At 48.7% G+C, this 22,574-nt stretch overlaps 1 long non-coding RNA gene across 3 annotated transcripts in view; it reads right to left on the bottom strand.

Moving 5' to 3' along the window:
- The window catches only part of LOC110407439, a 77,525-nt gene continuing 58,719 nt past the window's right edge, over positions 3,769-22,574 (bottom strand). For all 3 annotated transcript variants that reach the window (XR_002443894.1, XR_002443893.1, XR_002443892.1), the window contains 3 exons: positions 20,469-20,666; positions 5,457-5,551; positions 3,769-4,555 (listed from right to left, as the gene is read on the bottom strand). This is a non-coding gene — a long non-coding RNA (uncharacterized LOC110407439). The remainder of the gene's footprint in view (positions 4,556-5,456; positions 5,552-20,468; positions 20,667-22,574) is intronic.

The following is a 22,574-nucleotide window of genomic DNA, read 5'->3' on the forward strand; positions in this document are numbered from 1 at the left end:
AAAATTTGTACCTTATTTCCAATTTGAATTTTTCTGGCTTCAGTTTCCAGCCATTGGACCTTGTCATGCCTTTGAGTGCTCAATTAAAGAACGCTAAAGCATCAGATCCCATTTCCATCTGTCAGTGCTTAAACACAGAAAGCTCAGTAGCTGGTTCTCATGAGGTTTTCAGCAGGATCTGAGCGACCAACAGTAACGGCTCTGTCTGCTTTCAGGTCTGACTTAGGAACCAAGCCAAAGGGGTGAATTAGTTTTTAGTAATTAGTGATTCTCTTGAAAGAGCTGGGCAAGAAAGGGATCTGGATGGAAACATTCTGACAAGTCTGTTTCCTTATCTGAACGCACCACTTTCTCCACGGTGAAACATTTCATTGGGAACCTTCAGCACCAAAGCACAGCAGTGAGTTCCTTGCATCCCGCTGTGCAGGCTGGGTCACAACACACACAAGCACCCAACTGGGATGGATGTACTGCTCCCTAAACCACTATGAAAACGAAACTCTCCTCTCAGTTTGGGCTGGGAGAGCCTCTCTCCTACCATCTCCTTTCTTCTTCTTCCATCAAGAAGAAATCAATTTGCTGACAAGCAAAACAAAAGTCTCCACGTTCAACTAAGTAGCAAGAGATGCCACACACAATGCTATGGGACAAGCTCCCTGCCCAGTCACTGTCCCACCTGCTCAGTATCTGCTCAAGTGCAGACACCTCCACTAACAGGACTTTTTCTCTCTCTAAAGAACAACAGACAGCTTCTAGAAAACAAAACTGAAGTCTGACTTGGACAAGACTCATGAATCCAAACTGCCTGAGTGAATGGTGGGGCAGCCACCGACCGCTTTCAAGTGAACCTCAGAGGGATGCGCAGGGAAATGGAGACTTTGGATGGGAGCAGACTTGGGATCTCCCACATGCAGGATGTCACTGCGCTGCTGCAAGCTCCAAGGACAGCCAACGCTTCCCTCCTTGAGGCACCGGTGCCACATTCTGCCATTTAATTCGTTTGCCGTATGACAGGCAGAAGAGCTACCTGAATATGCCTGGAGCCCAGCAGTTTTGTCTTGCTTTCACTGTTTCCTCTATGCATGCAACCTCCATTATGCTTATGGAAGAAGGGAATCGAGTTTACCTCCCAGACAAATACTTATTTGCAGGCCTATCAGCAAAGAGTCACTTTGGGTTTTCATTACTTCAACTCCAACTGCTACTTCTCCCATTGCTTTCCTATAGAGCCCAAAAGACACAACCACAACGATCTGGAGTCACAGATGACACCACATGCAAAGCCCTGATGCCAAGAGCCATGCAAATTTGGGAAAATAATGCAGCAAATCCTGAAGGTCTGTCCAATTCATCAACAAACACTTTTTGTCACCAGAAGTGAAAAGAAGCACCAAAGGTCTGTTCTGTCCTAGAGAGCACTCAAATCTGAGGGAGTCCGATTCACCCTCATGATGTCTGCTTCCAAAAAGCCAGGTCCAAAAGGCCACAGGGAATAGGCTTGGCCAGGAGCTGACAGCTTTTCCATGGATGATCCATCTTCACTAAGATGATACAAACTCAGAGATACCTGTCAATGGCAAAGACCTCCCAGGTCCCCTCACCTTTCCTCTGGCCATCACAGGATTGTTCCCAAACCTGTGGCTGCCCACAGCTGCTTAAAATGCCATTGAGTAGGAAAACCCTTTGAAAGGCAGCCCTGTGACCCAAGGGATCCTGGCTGATTTGTGCCCAATGCAAAGCCCTCCTCCAACACAAAAGCAGCCCTAGGCAAGAAACGAGGCTCCAGCAGGTCAGCTTCATTCCTCGTGTTCCTCAGGTCATCCTTCCCCGAGAGTTCTGTTACTGAGCCTATTTCTGACCCCATAACCTTGGCCGACTTAGTCTTCCTATATCAGAAGGAAATGGAGATCGCTTTTATTGTATCTACTTGTCTCAGATTTATTGTACCCAGATGGATGATTCTGGGCTGCGCTTTCTATTAAAAGGTATCTTTATTTTATCACATCAATAAGAGAAAGGTATGCGGGTCCTGAAGTCTGTTCAGCCCAACCATCAGACACACAGTATTTTGCTTTCCAGAAGAGAACTGCTGGAGTTACTAAGGCCCTAAATTAGCAAAACTCACAAGTGTAAATGAAGCTTGAGAGTACATGCTTAAGTCCCATGAAGACTATGGTAAATTACAGTCCAATTCCAGCAGGCACTTACAGTCTTTTATACCTACATTTGTAACTATATGATTACAGGTTATCTGAACACGCACACCTCAAAGCACGTGCTTGAATATATTGCTGAATCAAAACTCCAACACCTTCCGTGCCTGCCCTGCAGCAAAACACAGCAGAGTTATCAGCATTCCTATTAGCCGTGACCACATCTTAATAAAATGCAGTTTTAATGCTGGGCAAAGCCCCGTGCTATCCGACCTGATCAAAGCACCAGAGGCTGCTAAATGACAGCACCTGCATCTGATCTTGCCTTTACACAGTAAGTGCAGGGACACGAGCTCATAAACAAGTGAGGAAACACATTTAACCAGCAACCCACAACTTACTCTCAACAAGCTTACCGATGTCAGCACATGTGATAAAATTAGCCTGTTGGAGTCTGTGATTTTGGTATGATTATCTGCTAATTGCATGCTGTAAGCTGAGAGGGGTGGGCTTAGCAGCTCGCCGGGGGCTGCTGGCTGCTTGTCTTCCCACAGAACTTGCTCACAAGGCATCTAAAAATAACTTTATAGGCAATTCTCCCTCTGAAGGGAGAGGCAGGGCAGAACAAGAGCAGGCAGGTTAACCTCTTCATGCCTGAACATCCACGTTTGTGCACAGGTATCCGATCTCCACGTCAGCAGAATCCAGCCCTTGGGCTCCTTTTCACCAAACACAGCCTATGGGCAAGGCCTTAACACTTGTTTTTCTCATTTCCTCCAAATTCAGCTTGCTACATCATCACATCTACCCTTCTCCTCCAGCACCTACGCAAACGACTTTACCTGCTCCACAAGCTGGATGCTCTCAGTGCTCTGCAGGGCACTTGGGCTCTGCTGTAAAGTACCCACTAATGGAGAACAGCCTGGTGTCATGCAGGGCTGCCCTGCCCATCACACACCACAGCAGCACAGTTTGGGTCTCATGCAGACACCGTGAGCAGAGGTTACCCAGCAGCTGCCCTGCACCCCTGCTCCTCTGCCTGCCCCCACGGCCCCAGCAGCAGCTGCTGGCTTCCACCCGACTCTGCCTTTATGCACAGGGCATGTTTATCCCGTATTTCTCCCAGTTCAGGTCATAATAAAGGACAGAAACACCCTAAAATGTCAGGGAAAATACGACGATGTGCATTGTCAGAGGTAGATGACAAGTGCATGAAAGTAGTTATTTCAACGGAGGAAATCTATCACAAGAGCAGGAAAAAAAAAACCAAATTGGATGAAACACAAACAAAATTTCATCCATTAAGCAATTCTATTAGGCTGCAGACCAAAGGAGGGTATTGATTCAAGGAACACAGTGTGAGTGACTAAATGCTTACGAGCATCAGAGACCCACTGCAATCAATTACTGCTCACAGCCAGTTACTGGAGCTGCTCTTAGGATGTGTTTTCCAACATCAGTGATTTGCTGAAAAACTCTACTGCTGGTGCTAAATACAACAGAATGCATATAAGGACTATGGGCAGGGATCACACAGGGAAAATTTAAGCCTCTGAGCAAGCTAATTATATTGTTAATGACAGGCAAAGCAGGAGAGAGCACACAGACCTTATGGGAAGTTTGAACTCGTACATTTTAATACAACATTCAGAAGAGACCAAGCTTTTCTATTTCTTGGACAATCGGTCACTTTTTTCATTACAAATTCATCCCTATATTCAACATGATGAACTTTTATGTTAGACGAAAAGCAATCAATGTTGGTAGCTGTGAAGGCTGACGTCTCCCTTAGCACTGGTACAGGCTGCCCAGGGAGGTGGGGGAGCCCCATCCCTGGAGGTGCTCCAGGACCGTGGGGCTGTGGCACAGAGGGACATGGTCAGTGGACATGGTGGGGGTGGGTTGGGGTTGGACTTGGGGATCTGAGAGGTCTTTCCCAACCTCAGTGATCTGTTGACTCTTAGACAGCACACGGGCAGGTGGGTTGGCACCTCCAGTAAAGACAGAGGTAAAAGCCTAACTAAAACCAGTAACAAAATGACAGCTTGAAAAAATAAGGGCAAACTCATAGGAGCAGCAGCAGAGAAGCAGTGCCGGAAAACTCACTGACGAATCTAAAGTTTCCAAATAACTTCATACTGCCATGCAGACAAGATGCATTTGTTAAAGGCTTGGCTTTTACAGATTGCTGAAAAGTAGGTGAAGTCACCTGCATGTCTTGTAGAGCTCTTCTGCCTTTCATCCCAAATGAAGACATGAGCCAGCCCTGGTACATATTGAACAGGAACACCACCACATTTTCAAGTCTCCTGGTGCTGGCCCATCTCTATGCTTCCACTTGAGAAGAGGCTAAGCCTTTTTCCCCAGACAAAACTCAGCAAGTGCTGAGGGAATGCAGAATCCTGCTGGGCAGAAGAGAGGCGTTTTGCATGACCATTTCCCTTCTTCTGCATTAATCCCCCTTCTGCATTTCTCCTATGTGGGTAACATAACATTACTTTCACAACCCCCCCCTTCCCTGATCCCATTGCTCCTTGGGGCTGGCTTCTGTCAGCCCTTCCCCAGGCACAGTAAGGTGCTCCCCCCACGGGGTGGGATTCACTGAGAGCTCTGCCTTCCAAGAGTGCCTTTTGCATTTTGCTAATTCTCAGCGTAAATAAAATAAAATAAAATTAAGGAACGAGGACAGCTGCTGGAGGCTGTTGTGAAGCTGTAATTTAGCAGGGTTTATGAAGCCAGACACCCTGCCTCTTACAGAAAGCACTGTATTCCCAAGAGATGCTTTAGAAGAATGGGATAGGATATAGTTCCAGTATTTGCTCATGTAAATTGTTTTTCTTCCCCCTTTTTTTATTCTGTTAGCTGACGCAAAGGATTAAAAATATCAACGTGTGGAACTCATGCAGACAGTCCCTCAATAATCCATTTTTACCCACCAGCCCTCCAGTCTGAGAGCTCAGAGACCAAAACCAATAGGTGTTATGAGACCTGAACTGATTGCAATGTAAAATGCCAAGAAAGAAAGGAGGCAGTTTCTTAACTTTGGACTGAAACCAAACATGTCAAGAAACTCCATCAACACTCCTCCCACAGAAGCTGGCTGTACAAGAAAGGCATGGAGCTGCTGGAGGGGATCCAGAGGAGGACACGAGGAGCTGGAGCACCTCTGCTATGAAAAATGGTTGAGGAATCGGGGTGTTCAGCCTGATTCTGTGGCCATCCAGGAGACACGTGCTGCAGTGCCTCATTAACCTCCTAACATAGGTTTGATATCCCCTCTTTTCCCTGAAGGCACATCCTTACCTGCCACAGCCTGACCACATAGAACGTCCACGATGCAGCATTCCTCATCTCCGTGGTGTTTCAGAGGTCCAAAACATGCCAAACCAACTGTCCATCTGTTGACAATTTCACAACACGTGAACACACTTGATTTTGCTCAGTACCTCACTCACCTATCAATACCCACAGGCCCTCTTCCCTCAAACAAGTGTTTTATTTTGCTGAAGAAGGCCAAGCCAACCTGCTGACGGTTTGGTACCAATTCAACAGAACAATTCAATACACGTACAAATTTCTACTTCCATTCATCAATACTTATTCATAGATGAAATGAAGGAGCTGCCTTCCAGGCACATATGTTTAGCGTCAGCTCATGACTGGAAGCTAAATGCACCTCCCTGGTTCCAAAAACCTCAAACAAAGGGCTCCTGTTCACTCGAGATGCACAGCCAGGGTCGGGCAGAGGTGAGGAGTTATCCCTATCTCAAGGTTACTCACACAGCGCGTGAACTCCGGGATCGAGTTGCAGGCTGTGCAGCAATTGCTCACTCAAAGTCAATCACTTCCAGTGGAGGCCAAGAAAAAGCAGAGGCCTCTGGGTCCCGCTCAACCTCCAGGAGGGAATGGGGCTGTCTGAGCAGCATTCTGTCTCCAAAGAGCCTCCTGGATGGCAGGGCTTCTCCTGCCAGCCCCCTCACCAGACTGCAGCAACATGACTTACAACTTCTTGAAGTATTTTGGAATTAATTCCAATTCAACAGGGCAGGAGAAGCACGATCAGGTCAGGAAGAGGCATGAGAGGTCCTGGGAAGGTCTGCTTGCCCAGGCACACCACGCACTGAAACATCCCTGCCCAAAGGACCTCTGCCATGGGCTATGGTCTCCTTCCACCATTAGCAAGCCAAAGATCTGCTCCACTTGCCCCTCACCCAAAAGGCTCAGTGGGTGAAAAGTGTCTTACAGAAGAGCAGTCAGGAAAACCATGAAGAAGTCAAATTCACTGTAATTTTCACCTATATTAAAGAAAGTATTTTCCCTAAACAATGCATAGTCAAGAAGGATGAAAGGATGAGAGACAGGAACCGCTATTATGCCTAAAATCTCTGCACTCAGTGAGCCAATTACCGTCACCAAGTTACAAGTACATTCTGCAAACACAAGGTTTCAGTCTTGGGACCATCCACCAATATCTCATTTGCTTTAAAGCAATGCCTTTAATTGCACTGCCCAGATGTGTGATCTGAGCATCTGACAGGGCAATTAATACTTAGTGGTGAAGATCAGCCTCTATATTCAGAAGCGTAACTGCTCTCTGCCTCACTGGAGAGCAGAGCCTGCATTGGGAAAAGGGGAACACGGCTCCATCCCCATCCTGCTGCAGGCTGCTCGCAGCAGCACTAAGTCCTGATGAATTTCTGTCTCATCCCACAAGGAATTGCAAGGCTCAGGGCAGTACTGTTTGCAAAGTGCTTTGAAACCATCCTATGGAGACTATAGAAATGCAAAGTAGTGTTATTTTATTACCTTTCCTAAGCTTTCAGCATTTCCAGCCAAACTTGGGCTGCCGACTCCTCACACGCACGCGTCAGAGGGGGAATTCTTGTCTCCCTAACCAAACTGCTGTAAGTTTTTTTGCTGAAACAGCTTTCCTGTGGATGCAGGCAATGCCCAGCAACGCAACCTAGGCAACTGGTACACACTTCCTGCAGCCCCTGGCCATCCCTAGCTCCTGATGCTGGGGCGCAGACAATTCCCACTAATTCAGCGTTGCATTGCACAGTAGCAAACAAAGCACCAAACCCAAAGCGCTGCACCACTGAACCCCAAGTGCTGCACCTGCTGAACACGGTGTCCCACTGGGAGCAGCATGTCCCCAAAGGAACCAGCACAGAGCGGGATCAGCTGGTGCTTTCGCCCACCCCGCACAATGTATTTCCCTTCTATTCTTTCCCTCCTCTTTTACACCGGTAGATAGGAACACAGAAGAGCAATCTTTCATCGACATCAGAAGCCATCAATCATCCTCTAAAAACAGCTGAATAATAGAACAAAAAGAGAAAGAGAGAGAGAGAAAAGGGTCGGGGCGGGTCCTTGGGTATGGAAATGCCTGGCCTGGTGAAATATACTGTAAATTAGTCTGAGGCAGGGGAATTCGGAGCCAGCAGGGGCCCCAAAGCTCACTTAATATCAACTCCAGAAATATTACACTAATGTATTTTTAAATATGATTTACAGGATGCTCTACCTAAGAGCATCAAGTGGATGGAGGAAAATGAAGAGCGGGGCTGGCACTAATGATGCGGCTGGGGAGGAAGCCACTGCCTCCCTGCTGCAGGACCCAAGGCTGAAAGGGAGAGGAAGAGCACGTGAAGGGCAGCAGGGCTGCCTCGCCAGGTCCGCAGATTCTCTCAGAAATAAGAGCAGTGGGGATTTAGGCACGTGGTTCCCATCATCAATAAGGCACTTGAGCAGCTGGAAACCTTCACCCTACAGAGTTTGGATGGGGTGTATCCCCACACAGCCCAACCCCAAGGGACAACGTCCCAGGCTACTTTTAGGGTACACAAGGCCAAGCCAAAGCCACCTGCAGGTAGGGATGCAGGTACAGCTTCTCCGCAGAATAAGCCCTCCTATACACGTAGGTTGCTCTGAATATAATGCCTCTTATTTATTTCCATGGAAAATAAGACAGATACAAAGAGCACGATAACACTACTGAATAGAGCAAATTCTCAGCTACAAAACAGTCTTTTTCAACAGTCACCACCATTAGCTATGCCTTTTTGTCAGTGATGAACAAGAGCCTGCATGCCATGCTTGTAAATGTCTGCACCAGCGGAGGTGACCACTGCTTCACAGCTGCTACGATGGTGTCATCACTAGGAACATGTTACCCACACAGTCCAACTTTCACTGTGCTCACATCCAATGTTTGGTCTCCACAAACATTCACAAGTGTTGATGAACGTCAGTGGGTGCCCTTTTTTCCACCTGGAGGAATTCAATTCCACCCCTTTGCTTCATCTGCATTTCCATGCCAGACGCCATTTGTCAGATTGCCCCGCTGCTGCCCTCTGTCACATGGCAACAACACATATTAGGATATTGCTGGGAAGGTTCAACCTCTAACTGCCACCCCACCAACATCCGCCTCTGGCATTGAGGGCCAACAGAATTAAAAGAGGAGGCATTACTTTGGGAGCAGCTCCAGGAGGATGAGCTCCAAGTGGAACAAAGCAGAGATGAAGCTGCTCCACAGCTTGTTGCACTGATTCCCTTGCAAACGCCCCTGCGATGGGCTCAGCTCCACTCATCCCACTGCAGAATTCCCCTCCAGCAGCAGCAGATGCCCCTTCCAGCAGTATTAGCTCCCTGCCACAGGAGTGCAGCCAGCAGTGATACAGGAGCACAGGTCCCAGCCTGCTGTCCCCACACTAAGGACAACCAGATGGCCCTGGCTGCACAGGGACAGCTTCAGCAAAGCACTTCAGCATACGTTAAGTTTCAGCATGCTCAGAACTGTCCCCAGCCAGCACAGCACTTCAGCATGGGAAGAGGAGTCTCTGGTAAGGGACTGAAATTAAGCACAGTTTGGTGAACTTAGCCACAATGCTGTCATCCCAGTAATTTTCACCTGCCTGGGCTTCTTTCGTAATAGCTTATTTTTAATTAAAATGTCCTTCAAGAAAGAAAATAAAGACTCGCTCAGTTTAATGCTCTGTTTCCAATCTCGGCCGATTAGAGGGTAACTGAATAAAACAAAAAACAAATAACTCCACTGTAACAAGCTCCCACCGCATCACCGTGTGATTCCGACAACGTATTTCAAGTTATTAACACTCTTTGTAGTTCTATTCATCATCATCTCCAGAGTCACGATACTTCAAGAGGCAAGTGAGCTTTTAATGAGCTCTCAGACCAAAACAGGAAAGAAAAAATACACCCCGTGCACAGCACTCTAATGATCACCTAATTCATTTCATCGTATCCGCTGTTGTGATTTATGAATTAGGCAGAAAGATCGGAGATGTGAAGTAAACCTCATGTAAGCAATGCTCAAAATAAGATGCCTGTTGCAGGCTGTAAGAAGTGATGGGTGGTTCCCCAGTGTCCTTCTGGAAGCCTTGCACAGAGCCCCGGGCTGCAGCACAGCACATCGGGCCGGGTTCTTTGGCACTTTCTTCCATAAATGACTTTCTGTGACTTTACCTCAGATCCGTAAGACTCCTGAAGCCTAAAGGCAGATGGATCAGACCCCACAAAGTCATGGAATCACTCAGGTTGGAAAAGACCTCTCAGATCATCTAGTCCAACTGCCCACCTACCACCAATACTGCCCACTGACCATGTCCCTAGAAACCCAGGCTCCCTGCCCCTGCCCCATACCCATGGGGCATCATAGGAGTAACAAGCAGCTCCCCCCAAAGCTCTTCCATCTGCATGCAGGGCTCAGAGCTCCCACCACAATGGGAAGCGATGGCACAGGGAGCAGCATCGCCTTCCTCTTCACTGCCCCAGTGCCAGCTCCTACACCTCCTCACAAAGCTTCGCATCCTATTTGCCTTTCCCACCACACACTGTAATCCCTCCAAAATTCAATGCAGCACCACTAAAACACGGCTGTGCTCTTCTTACCAGGCATCACCTGCCCACCGCTGCACTTTGTTGCCCAAAAGCCCACTGCAAAGTGCTTCACGTGGGTTGTTTCCACCTGTGCTCTGCTGTGGTCCTCCTCAATGGGGGGAACGTTGGGGGTTTCCCACTGCTGCCCCTCTGCTCGGTTTTAGCAGAGGTTTTCACACCTACCACACTTCTGACTGTGAATATTCTCCTCCAGCTGAACATGGTGAAAGATCCTAAAAACAGGAACCTCACCAAGGATGCAGGAATCCACCACCATCCGAAATGCCCTGAATTCATTAGCAGGTACACCCAAATAGCAGCCACCACCCGAACTGCAGAGCTCAGAGCTCCAGCTGTGCAGAGGAATGGGTACATCCTGATATAGGATGCCCTGGGAAAGCACCACGCACACAGAACTGTCTGAAGAGATCCATGATCACGGTATTTTCTCAATGAAACATCTGTGAAGATGTATAGGGACACCTGGACACCGGGCAGGCAATCCCACAAAGCAATCTGTCCGAGCAGGGCACGGGAAGCAGCGCAGCCTCAAAGGTCAAGCGAGAAAATGAGAGGAGCAGAACTAATGCCACCATCAGCCGGTCTCTGAGATGGGAACGGCACCTATGGGGAAATGAAACACATCCTTCACTGGATGTGTTTCACGTCACTGGAAAGATCTCAGCAGCCACTGGTTGTGCGTTTCGGAGGCTGCTGAAAATACCTGGCATGGCACATCCCTGTCTGCCGGCAGATAAAGGGATTCCAGTGCCTCTCGCCAAACTCACTGGGATTTTTATTCGCAGCAGCGGGGTTGAACGAGTGGCTGTGCAGTGGGGAGAAGTGACACGTGCCCGGCCACCAGGCAGCACTGTCCTCCAAAACCCAGCTGGAGGGGAAGCAGCTGGCAACCGCACTGATGGACCCTCAGAACCTCCATCAGACCTGGCTGGGAGACACACAGCTCAGCGCTACAACCTCCAGAAAGGTCACTATTAAAAAATAAACACAAGGCTTTCGGTGAGTCCGGGCTGCCTTTAAGCATGGTGAAAACAAACTGCGGATGCGAGCTGTCAAGAGATTGAAGGATCCGATGATGGGAAGACAGAATGCAGACAAAGAGGCGCTGCCCAGGACACCCAGGGATCACCGGGAATGGGCTCCGTGGCTGCATCCCTCCTCCTGGAAGAGCAGAAGAACTGCAGCGTCTCCGAATGTTTAAGGGTTTGATGAAAAGCTTAATTTTTCCCCATAGCAACTTATGGATATGAATCACGGGGAAAGAATGCTGCTGACAGGGAGAAAAAACTGAAGCCTCAGTGATGTGGTACTGACATATCTTTTAGATGGAAAGGAAGATGAATGCTGATGCTGGAAATATTAGTGGAGAACAAGCAGACTCTGCTGTCAGAAATCAATAGCTACAGACTTATGTACGTTGGTCACATCCCGCACCGAGATGAAAATAAAGCTCAGGAAAGTAATTTGCAGGAGGGAAGCAGAGGGGCTGTGCATAAGCAGGAGGGCAGCACCGCAGCTCACAGCCACTGCTTGTCACCAGTACTGCACAACAGGAGGGACTGGGCTTCGTACCACAGTGCTTTTGAGAGATGCCACAAGCATGGAGTGAAGGACAGATGGACTGCAGGACGCACAGACCAGGGCTGGCCTTGCACCCTGCTGGGTAGGGCAGCAACAACACCCTCACCCGTCCCACCCGAGGTTTGAACTCCAAAGGCTGAAAAGCAAACGCTGACACAAGTCTCCCTGGGAAACAGCACTGCTGGAGGCAACAAGTTTTATATACATGCTTGTGTTTACGTGCACATGTCCATGCTTACATAGGCAGACACCCAAGCAGCACGCATGCCGTGACACTGGCACCCAAAGGTGTCATCACCCCAAGGTAATGCCACCTGTGTCCCTCCGCTGCCTGTAGCCCCCAGCATAAGCACAGCTCACAGAATCATAGGATATCCCGAGTTGGAAGGGACTCGTAAGGATCCTGCTGAAGCTGTCCCCACCACCAGGCCGAGCTCCACCCTAGGGACCCGAGAGCCCCTCACAGCTGTTTGGGGATGACATCTCCAACACAAGCTCCCGAGCTGTGATTAAAAAGCACAGATGGGGCTTGATTCATCCCAGCAGAACACTGCGAGGGGTGGGAGCTGCTGCTGGGAAAGGAACAAGAGTCCACGAACCTGCGCCTCTCTGAGTGTCACATCCAAGAAGCAACATGAACCTGCTTTCCTGAAATCCACCCTCCCTGAGAGCTCTGAAGCACCAAAAATCACCACTTTCCCGTTGAAACTGCAGGGCAGCAGCCCGTGGCTGCCCACCAGGCACAGGACTGCCCATGGGGACGCGGGCACCGCTTTCCCTTGGCAATCCAACAGAGCTGCTGCAGGAAGAATCACAGAATCACAAAAGGGCTGAGGTTGGAAGGGACCTTGAAGTCCATCTGATTCCAACACAACGCAGCGCTGAACACTTTCCATCCACCTTAGCCAGAGCCTTGCTAATAAACTCCTGAACAGCCCGTGCGTCTGAGCATCGACGAACTGCAAAGAGAGTTTGACAAGAATCCCAACTCACTTCATGACAAAGAAAATTAAGGAGCAATTGAAGGCCGAGAGTGCCTCGTTAGGTGCACAGTGTAGCCCGCTAGAGCCCAGAGCCAGCACTGAGCCCGCACAGCCCCGCTCATCGCTGGGGCTCTCGCAATCCGTTGCTGGGAAGCAGAAGATGGCAGATAACAGCTGTCTGACAGCACGATTCTTACATCAGCTCCTCGCACCAGGCAGGTCTGGCGAAGCTGACAGTTAAATTCATGTAGTCGAGGTCTGTTTTGCTCTCTCCAAACACCTAAGGATTAGCTTTCCGCACACCAACAGAAGAGCTTTAAGCACTGCTGCCTTCTCAGACCTCCGAGGCTGAGCTGTAACGTTCCCATCCCGCACCGAAATCCAAACAATGCTGTGCCTCCCAGGCTGACACTCGCCTCTGTGCTGCTTTTCCCCATGCACATCGCCCCAAAACACAACGCAAAACCCAAACAGCTGGGACACAATGCATCAGATTTCACTGGGATTAATCCTGATTTCCTCTGCCTGAAGTGTGTGCAAATAACACCAGCTTCCTAAATGAAGACAATAATTTGGGGTAAGGCTGATCCCTCTCCCCAGCCAGCAGGTCAAGGAGGGGATGCTCCCTCCATGGGGCCTTTGATCCTTGCTGCTTGACCTTGCTTTTGGGAACTCAGGAGGGTCAGGGAAATTGTTTTCGGAGCCCCGCAGCCTATTGATCCCCCATTGTCATGGTAATGGCAGACCCAAGAGCCCACAGCTTGTGGCCATGCCACCCCTTGGCACCACGCGTCCCGCAGAGACCAACAAGTGCCCATCAGTTCCACCCCATGAAAGCGAAGGTGAACGCAGGGAGACCTTGCCACCTGTATTATAACACGCAGCTGTATTGAAATTTTCCTGGCAGAGCTGAAATTTGGATGTTTAATTTACTTGAACTAATGGGTCACAGAATTCCCATCTACGCTGAAACTACTAATGAACCTTTGGATGGACAGAGAGACCTCCAAGCTTTGATCCCTTTCATTGCTGTATTTTAAAGCAAGCAGTTCCTTAAGAAGGTTAAGGAAGCAATAATAAAGAATTTTTAGTGTGTGTACATGATCATTCCATACTGATGCACTTCAGCTTTAATAATATTGTATTAAATTTTATTGTAACCTTGCTGACATTTACTGCAAGGGAAAGTGTGTAAGCTTAACAGCCTTATAAAATACAGCCCAGTAATGTACCTATAAAGCATAATATTTCTATACCAATGATGAGCTATTGCAATTGCATCCAATTTAGTGGCTCATTATTAACGAGCGCAATCACCTTCTCAGTCACATGCTCCGAAACGCAGCGTACTATATTGATGCCATTTCACATTTTACAAGGCAGCTGCTCCAATTTTGCTCAGCGGTACAATGATGTGACAGTGGAAATTCTCTTCTCATTATGAATTAGCTGTAAAACGCACCTGATGATAAAGAGGTAAGTCCTCGTGCACATCACTGGGGCTCTAGTATATTCAAAGGAGGGAAATTAGTTTACACTAGCTGAGATCAGGTCCATTAAAGCTGACTTGCCTCCTTCAACTCCTATAGACAGTCTTTTGCAGAGAAATTATACTATTTAATAAAACTTTGATATAAGAGACTATTACTGAAGTCCTTTTACAGGCTCAAAGTTAGGTCTCCAAGCGCCCACAGGCTGCTCCAAGATCCCCTGGCCACCTTTGGAGTTCAGCTACCCGAGATGCTCTCAGGAACCCCTCCTTGTGCCCATCGAGGCCCTTTAGAGCCTAAATGTCTTGGTAAATCTGAGCCCAGTGCTGTATGCTGGAAAAACTCATCTAGCATCAAAAAATTAGACTTTGGTGGAATGTAAGCACCTGCTTTCATGAAAGCACGCCTGAAAGTCCCTGCATTCACAAGCACTTATTCCTAGAATCCCTTAAGGCTCCCAAGTGAGCCCTCTTTGGCCTGCTCATTTCCAGGCTCTCCCAGACCTACCCCATCCTGGAAAGCCAAAGACCTGCTGAGTCCGAGACCTGGCTAAGAAAGAGCTGTACTGCCCTTATAATCCCAAAAGTGGCCTCACAAGCAAGTCCTCTAAGTCCTTCCCAAAGGCACCAAGGTGCTTGACTAAAGAACAGTCTTTTTGCCCTTTTTTGTTGTAGAGGAAAGGACAAGGATACAAACTCCAGCACAGCAACAGGAGCAACAGGCTCCACTGCCCCCTCCAATCAACACAACTTGTCTTCTCCCCAACCCTTTCCCAACGCTGCTTTCAATGCTCAGCTCAACAGAATGCTTCCACCGTCACTCCAAGATCAAATCCTGGGGTTTTTTGAAGGGTGAAACTTCCCAGTGGGCAAAAGGGGAGCAGAGCTACGCTTCAAATACCTAAAAGCTTTATGAGCGTGGTTCCACATCTCCTCCAGCTGCACTGGGGTGCGGCAGGAGGAGGTGATGGGGCAAGACCTACAAGATGTGACGGGTACCCCTAGCGTGAACCCAAGTTCAGGATGTCTAAGAACCTCCATCGCATGACAGAAACACGGCGCGATGAAGTCCTCAAGAGCAGCTGGGGATTTTCTGAGCTGTCAAGGTGACACAGCCTCAAAGCAGTCGGTGTTGCTCAGCAGGACGAGACAAACACAGCTGGTACCTGGAGGAGATTAATTCCGAGAGTCATCTTGGCTGGGAGACAGGGAGAGATTTCGAGACACCGTGTATGTGGGGTAAAGAAAATAAGTAGTTCATTTTCTTAGAGCATTAAGCTGTAATGGCTGTCAAGGGGGATTACTGATATTGTTATGCCAGTGTCAGCACATGCTGTAGAACAGCTAAATTTTGAATTTCCATACTTGCTTAATTTAATGTTCGGATAATCTGACAAATGAAATAGGAGCCTCAAAGACATTTCTTTTCCCCTCTTCCTTTAAAAAAAATCATTCTATTAAGAATGTTAAATTCTTGGGAGCAAGAGCTGGCGTACACGGAGGGCACATACTAATCTCATTTATGCTGAGATTTGCTTTCTGTTAAGCAACAGAAAAACAGCTAATCAAGCATAATTCAATAATACATCATCTGCAGATGCGAAGACTCAGAAGATTGGTATGGAGCTTTGCCTACTAAACACGAACTGATGATCTAGGCCAGGTGCATTTAATTGCACATGGGGTGTGGGAGCACACCTAAATAACTCTGGGGGCTCCTCCCCAGCTCTGGGCCAGCTGCAGCATGGGGGGGCTTCCAGCACATGGCGAGCAGGCTCCATGCTCCAGCACCATCCATTGCCACTGGGCAGCCAAGGCAGGAGCCAGCCCTGCTCCAGATGCCAGCACATCCAGCTCCTCCAACCCCTCTGCCGGAGGCACAGCCAATTGCTTGAGGGTGAAGTCAGCTGGTGGTGCTGCCTTGCCCTCTGCATCACACCATGGGATGCACTGAAGATCTGTACCACTGGGCAGAGCTTTTCCAGACAGCCCCAAAATGACCTTGCAGAAAGCTACAAATGGAAACATATGGCTTGCTCCAGTATTTCCGTGGCTGGATCTTCGCTATTCTGTGCTCAACACCGCCATGCGTCATGAAGAACCCATGAAAGGGTCAAGAGCTGACCCATTTGTTCTAGAGCTATCTGGAAGAAAGCATCTCTGTTTTGGGGGGTGGGTTCTGTGTGATACTTTTCCTTGTTTCAGTCAGATTCAAGGCAAAACGTCAGGTGCTTGAAATCCGCTGCCTAAGAGGACAGGGATGCAGCCAGGGAGAGCTGCCATGGGCTGTAGCCACAGTCCTCATGGCCCCAACTCCTCAGCAGAGACACTGTGCCAAGGACCTACAGGAGGGTCCTCCAGACCTTTAAAATCAGAAACATCCTCACTGCACAGACTCTTTGGCAAACCTGCAAATTCCATCCCCTAAACGTTTTTTAAGCGCTGCTACTAAGCAGCTTCATAGATCAACGTCAACAGCAGGGTAAAAAACCTCATGTTTCGGACTAACTAAAAAGAAACCAGGTACAACCTCTTTGCCAATGCTGCTTCTGGCCAATATCTGATACATAAGAAAAAGCCATCTGGGGAGGCTGGGATGGAAAAACCACTGATAACGGATGGACTCGCAGAAGGATTGTGCTGCGCACGAGGACACGATGGCACACGGACCCACACGCACACAAACAGAAGACAGAGAGGTTTCCCTTTGTTCTCCATCCCGTTTTGTTTTTAACGCTCTATGCTAATTTCTACGGAATTACTACGGCGCATTTGTAAACACACATGAAATGCAGACAGCTCTGCAATCACGGCTGTCTTGGGCTATTAAGTATAATATTTAGCTCAGCCAGATGCCGCCAGAAGTTCGCCAAGCCCATAAAACAAGCTCAAATCACATATTTCTGAAAACAAGAACATGAAGCCATTTTGGAGGAGTTTACATCTATGTTCGAGCATTTGTTTCCTCCCATCTGGCAAACTCCCTCCCAGGGCAGAGAGTTGAAGCCCAAGGGAAGAAGTTTGCGCATTCAGTCGCCTCTCAGCAACACCCTCTCAGAACAGGGCTGCTGGCAGTCCCCTTGGAGCTCGTTCATGCACCACTTTTAACTGCAGAGGCAATTAGAGGAGATGTTATTGCTTTTGATGGCACTGGGAGGAAAGCAGGACCCCGAGCTCCCTGCTGAGTGCAAGCCAGCTTTGGAGGTTTTCATGGTGCTAAAACCCAGCACCCAACCCCCCCTTAAGGCTGCGAGAAAGAACTCTGCAGAGGGAAGGTAACCCCACAGGCTCCAGCCCCACGGATACAGCTGCACATAGGAACCCTTCCACACCGAGCACCTCAGTCAGGTGCCCCATGGGTTTTGGGTTCTGTAGAAAAGCCTGAGGCCAGCTGTGCCAGGGAGGCACCCAGGGGGTGCTCCTACCTGCAGGTGTTCTGAGCTCAGGACATTCCCAGCACTGAGCTTCATGTGTCAAACTGCACCATGAGCTTCAGTTATCCCACAGCAAAACATAGTAGGAACAGGAAAGCAAAGGCCTCCAGATGATGACATCTCTCAAACCAAAATCCTAAAGAGTCTTAAATTATGTCCTGACACAAAGACCAGAAACCTGGAAAGCCACAGGAGGCACCCAGGGACGGCTGCAGCAGGAGCTGCCAGACAGACAGCCGGGGCTCCATCCAGCCCACGTGCCAGTTCCAGTGACAGGCACCAACAGCAAGGAGCCCCAAGAGAAGGTGGGAAGAGCTCATCCTTGCTGGGAACGATGCTCCCTGCCCAAGCCCGTCACTTGCTCTGACATCTCCCACTCCGCCGCACTGAGCACAGCGATGCTCACCCCTACACAATCCCAGACGAGGATGTTCACTTTTATATCATCCATAGGAAGCTCTGGCTGGTTTGACAAACATTTTCATGCATATTATTATTTTATTTTTGAACAATTCCACCAAAGTTGAACAGCACAAGCCATGCTGCAGTTCTGCCTTCGGTGTGCACAGAAGCACACACACCCTGTCCAGCTTTGCACCCCATAGGAGACACCACCTCTCAGCATCTGGATCACACTGTGGTACAATGAGAAGCACCCAAGCTAAACCAGCAGCTCAAAGCACAAAACCAACCGAGGAGGAATCACTCCAAGCTCCTGGCAGAGGGGCTGGCACCACAGACAGCAGCAGGGACAGCAGCTCCTTGTCCCTTCCCTAGGAAACATGCAGGATAGGACACTGGGTTCCAAGGTCTTGAGTTTATCCATGAGGCCGAGCTGCTTGGCCCTGCCCGGAGCCAGAGCACATGTTTGTGGGATACACAGACTGCTTGAAATAGAGGCCACAGAGGACCCATTAGAAATTCAATATTAGCTTTGTAAAATTGCTAATAATTAGCTACAGCTCTTTTCTCCATCACAGCAGCTGGTGACATGAAAGTGATTAAGTTTCTAATGAATAGATTAGGGTTACTGAATATATTAAATAACAAGGTTTTTAATCAACTGTTTATTGATTCCAGCAAGACAGTTCTGACGGCAAAAAAACCACTGGGTAGCAGTGGAATTTATTTATGGGCTAGTGTTCTACATCAGAAATAATTAAAAATAGATTATTTTTCACCAAATCTAGAGCTTTTTTCTCTTTGAGGCAGCTCAATATGGATTAAATTAACCACAAATAATAAATTAAAGGCGAACAGAAAGCTAAATTCAGAACGGAGAGGTGCTCAGAGCCGGGCCGTCAATCTTGGCTTTCACTTCTTGGGACAAAAGCAGCCCCGTGTTTGCTGTCAGGATTCAGCCAGCAGAGACAAAAGCTTGGAGGAGTCGGGCAGACCTCTGCCACCCCCACAGACCCTAAAGGGCCCCATCCCCAACACCATCTGAGGACAGGATGGCGTCACTTAACCACATGGCAAAGCTCGATCCTTGCAGGTCCATTCACATGGGTAGGACTAAACCCTCCTCCCAGTGCGGTGTGACACTGAGCCACGAGCGCTGCTCCGGGGGTCGATCTCACCGCTGGAACGACATCTCCAACCACAACAACAGCTTAACGCTGCAAAGTGTGAAACCACCGGGGACACCCCGCGTCCCAGCCCCGGCACGCCAAGCTAAGAACCAACTCCTCTCCGCTCATCGGTCTCCAGGTCCAGCCAGGAGACGAGCAAGCCCATTTCATCCTCTTTAAGCAGTTGCCATTTCTGCCACAAAGTGCTTCCATCAGGTTCAGGACCACGATGCATCACTGCTTGCAACGAGATCCAGGATGTCCCGAGGTTTTAATTACCCGCGCTGGAAACCCGCCGGAGGAAAAGAAGAAATGTTGAGGAGCACTAACATTTTCCACGGCTCCAAAGGGCCCAACAACTTTCTGCCAGTATATACAGCTACCTAGGGGTCTATTATTTTATTAAGGGATATTTGAAGTGCTCCATGACATAAGCAGATCCATAATATATATACAGTGTGTACGCATACGGAGCCATTTATAGAGCAAATCTTTCTAGCCCTGATAGTTTATAACGTAGAGGACCTTTAGTCTGCCATTGAACCAAAGCCAAATATTGCATGTGCTGTTTAAATCAATGTAATGCAGAGAAGACATTTTTCTTTGGAGCCACGGTGGAAGCAGGATTCCCCAGGCAGTTCGGCTCTCGAAATGGCAGCTGGCTGAAGCTGTGGGCAGGCCTGGGTCAGCGCAAGCAGTGCCTGTAGGAAGGTCTTGGCGAGCACAGGGCCGGGGAGGGGATCAAAGGGATGTGATAAATCAGCTTACAGACTGCTGGGTTGTCTGTGGGGTGCTGCGCGGTGACTGCTCCTGCATACACAGCATGGGGTGGCAGATGGAAATACAGCAGCAATGTCACTGTTTTAAGATCAGACGCCTGAGATGTGTCTTCTAGACCTATAGCCCCGGGTCTGCAACATCGATACCGACATATAATACCAACACAGCAGTTACACACCATGCCACACAACATGTACTTAATACCAGGCAGGTACATGCAAGATTATCTACATTTCAAAGCCCAAACGCAATTTGATCTATTTTTCCTTTTTTTCATTCTGCTGAATCTCTGCATCTTGGCTCTTAAATACAGGAGTGACACCACCCAACAATCACCATTTCACAGCTTGAGCCCCCTGGATTTCAGCACGGGAGTTGCTGATTGTTGGGAAACAACCTCCCAGATATGTCCACTGGACATCCGCTCTCCCTATAAGCATAACCCCACAGGTTATGTTGTGTATATGAGGCTTCAGTGGGAATTATACATGCCTAAGCTCTCGTAATAGGACGTTAAATTTCAGCTTCAAGATCTGTCTGAACGCACTCACCATGCCTGCACACTTGGGACAGCACAGCACCTTCAGCTTTCCTTGCTCAGCTCTTCATTTCACTCCTTCCAGGGCTGCTCCGTGCACATGTAAAGATTCTCATGTCCCTTGGAGCTGCCCTAAGGTTCTGCTGATTGCCCTCTTCTGAGCAGGGAAAGGAACAGCTCCATCCTCTGCCACAACCCCAGCCAACTGCCGCTGTAAGAATCATAGAATACCCTGAGTTGGAAGGGACCTACAAGGATCATCAAGTCATCAAAGGCAGCTTTTAGTTGGATTTTCCAGACAATTCACACTGGGACTTCTGACCCCTGGGATGGAGGAGATGCCCCACAGAGATGTGATGGGGTCTGGCACATCCACAGCCACGTGTAAAACCAGAATCAGATCTGTAGAGCTTTCTGCACTTACCTCTGCCAAATGGTAAACACTTCTCATTTAAAGGGATGGACGCTCAGTTGTATGGTCCCATTTTCCTTAATTTACTTCTTTATTTCTTTAACTTGTGTTAACTGTGGTTCAGCACTCAGAGACAGGATCCCTGTTACCTCTCACAGGTAGAGAGACATCTCATCCTGGTCAATCTTCAAATATATTTTTAATTTGCCCTCATAATGTATTGGCCAGAGGAAAGCTGGGCTCACAGGCATTACTCAACGTGCTGGAGAAACTCCGCAAGCATGGAAAACACAGAACATTTTATGGGAAGGGGAACACGGTCAAAGGGAGTGGAAAAAGAGCCTGGGCTCTTCTACAATCGCATCCCTGCTCTGAGCCTCACAAGACTGGTTAGTACAACCTACGATGCCCTGAAGAGTTGTCTAATACAAACAGTGCATAATTAATGCCCAGGCTTCGCGAGTAAAGCACCCTGGGTGGGGCAGGTCTTCGCCCTCGAATCGTATCGATCATCTTGAAAACACCCACACACCCTGCCCACTCCCCACTGCTGTTTTTTAGGGCTGAGGAAAGCTGCAAGCCCCGGGGCAGCCTGCTTACCAGCCGTTCCTGCAGAAATCCTCCGTGCCCGTTCTTATCTACAAACCCCCACCCCGAGCTTGCTTCAACTCCTGCTCGAGGCACTGGTATCTAGAGTGCACTGACTGGAGCTCAGCAGCCATCTGGAAGAGCCTTGCTTCCAAGAGGCAGCTGGAAAACCAGTGCTGAGCACCCAAAGAGCTACGCAGAGTGTGCCCGGCTTGTTCCTGCAGGACCCAAACACACCAGTGGGCAACACACCTCCCTGTAGTGTTCTTGTATTGCTAGGTTACAGGGGCCATACTGCAGGAGATGGTGTGCATCCTGACACCAGGGCATGCAAGCTATGAAATCAGCCTCTGAGGTTGTGGGGTCATTCCAGGAAGACACCGAGCATCCTGTTGAGCTCAGCAGGACAAGGCTAGATGGCAAAAGAGCACCACAGGAGTCATCACAAAAGCTTTCTCCAGCTCATTAGCCCCCCTTCCTTTCTTTCACCATTCCAATTTGATGAGTCCCTCGAAAGGGCAAGGTCAAAGATGAAGAAAGCAGTAAATATTTGCATTGAGGGAGACACTGTGAAAGGTCTGCATGGCAGAAAGACCACTAAAAATCAAATCCATCCTGGGCGTTTTCACCATCTGGAGCAGCATTTACTCAAACAAGGTCCATGCAGGGATTACCCAGTTACCTGCAAGCTCAAGTTACAATATATAATGCTGAAACTACAGGAAAACATGGTGCCAAGGCTCTTCAGGGATGGCAAGCATCGCTGGATTGCCCTAAGATAACCTCCTGATCCGCCCTGTCCTCCTGTTCCACATCAGCTGCAGGATACCAGGTTTACCTCAACAGCCATGGCACAGCCACAGGCACAGCTTGCCACTCCTGGCTCCAAAGAGATGCAACTGCACAGAGCCAGGGTGAGATGCTTGGGGCTGCCCTTACTGCACTTCATCTGCATGAATTCCAGAGAGCCTCTGGGAATTGGAGATTTGTCAGCATTTCCCATCTCACATTTCCTACTGGAAATCCCTGCAGCTGGTGAGATTCTGTAATAGGTACCATTTAGCTAGCTAATGAAATCCACATGTAATCGTCAGAAAGATAATTGACACATCAGGACTC

Source organism: Numida meleagris, chromosome 17, assembly GCF_002078875.1.
Source record: "Numida meleagris isolate 19003 breed g44 Domestic line chromosome 17, NumMel1.0, whole genome shotgun sequence".
NCBI lineage: Eukaryota > Metazoa > Chordata > Aves > Galliformes > Numididae > Numida > Numida meleagris.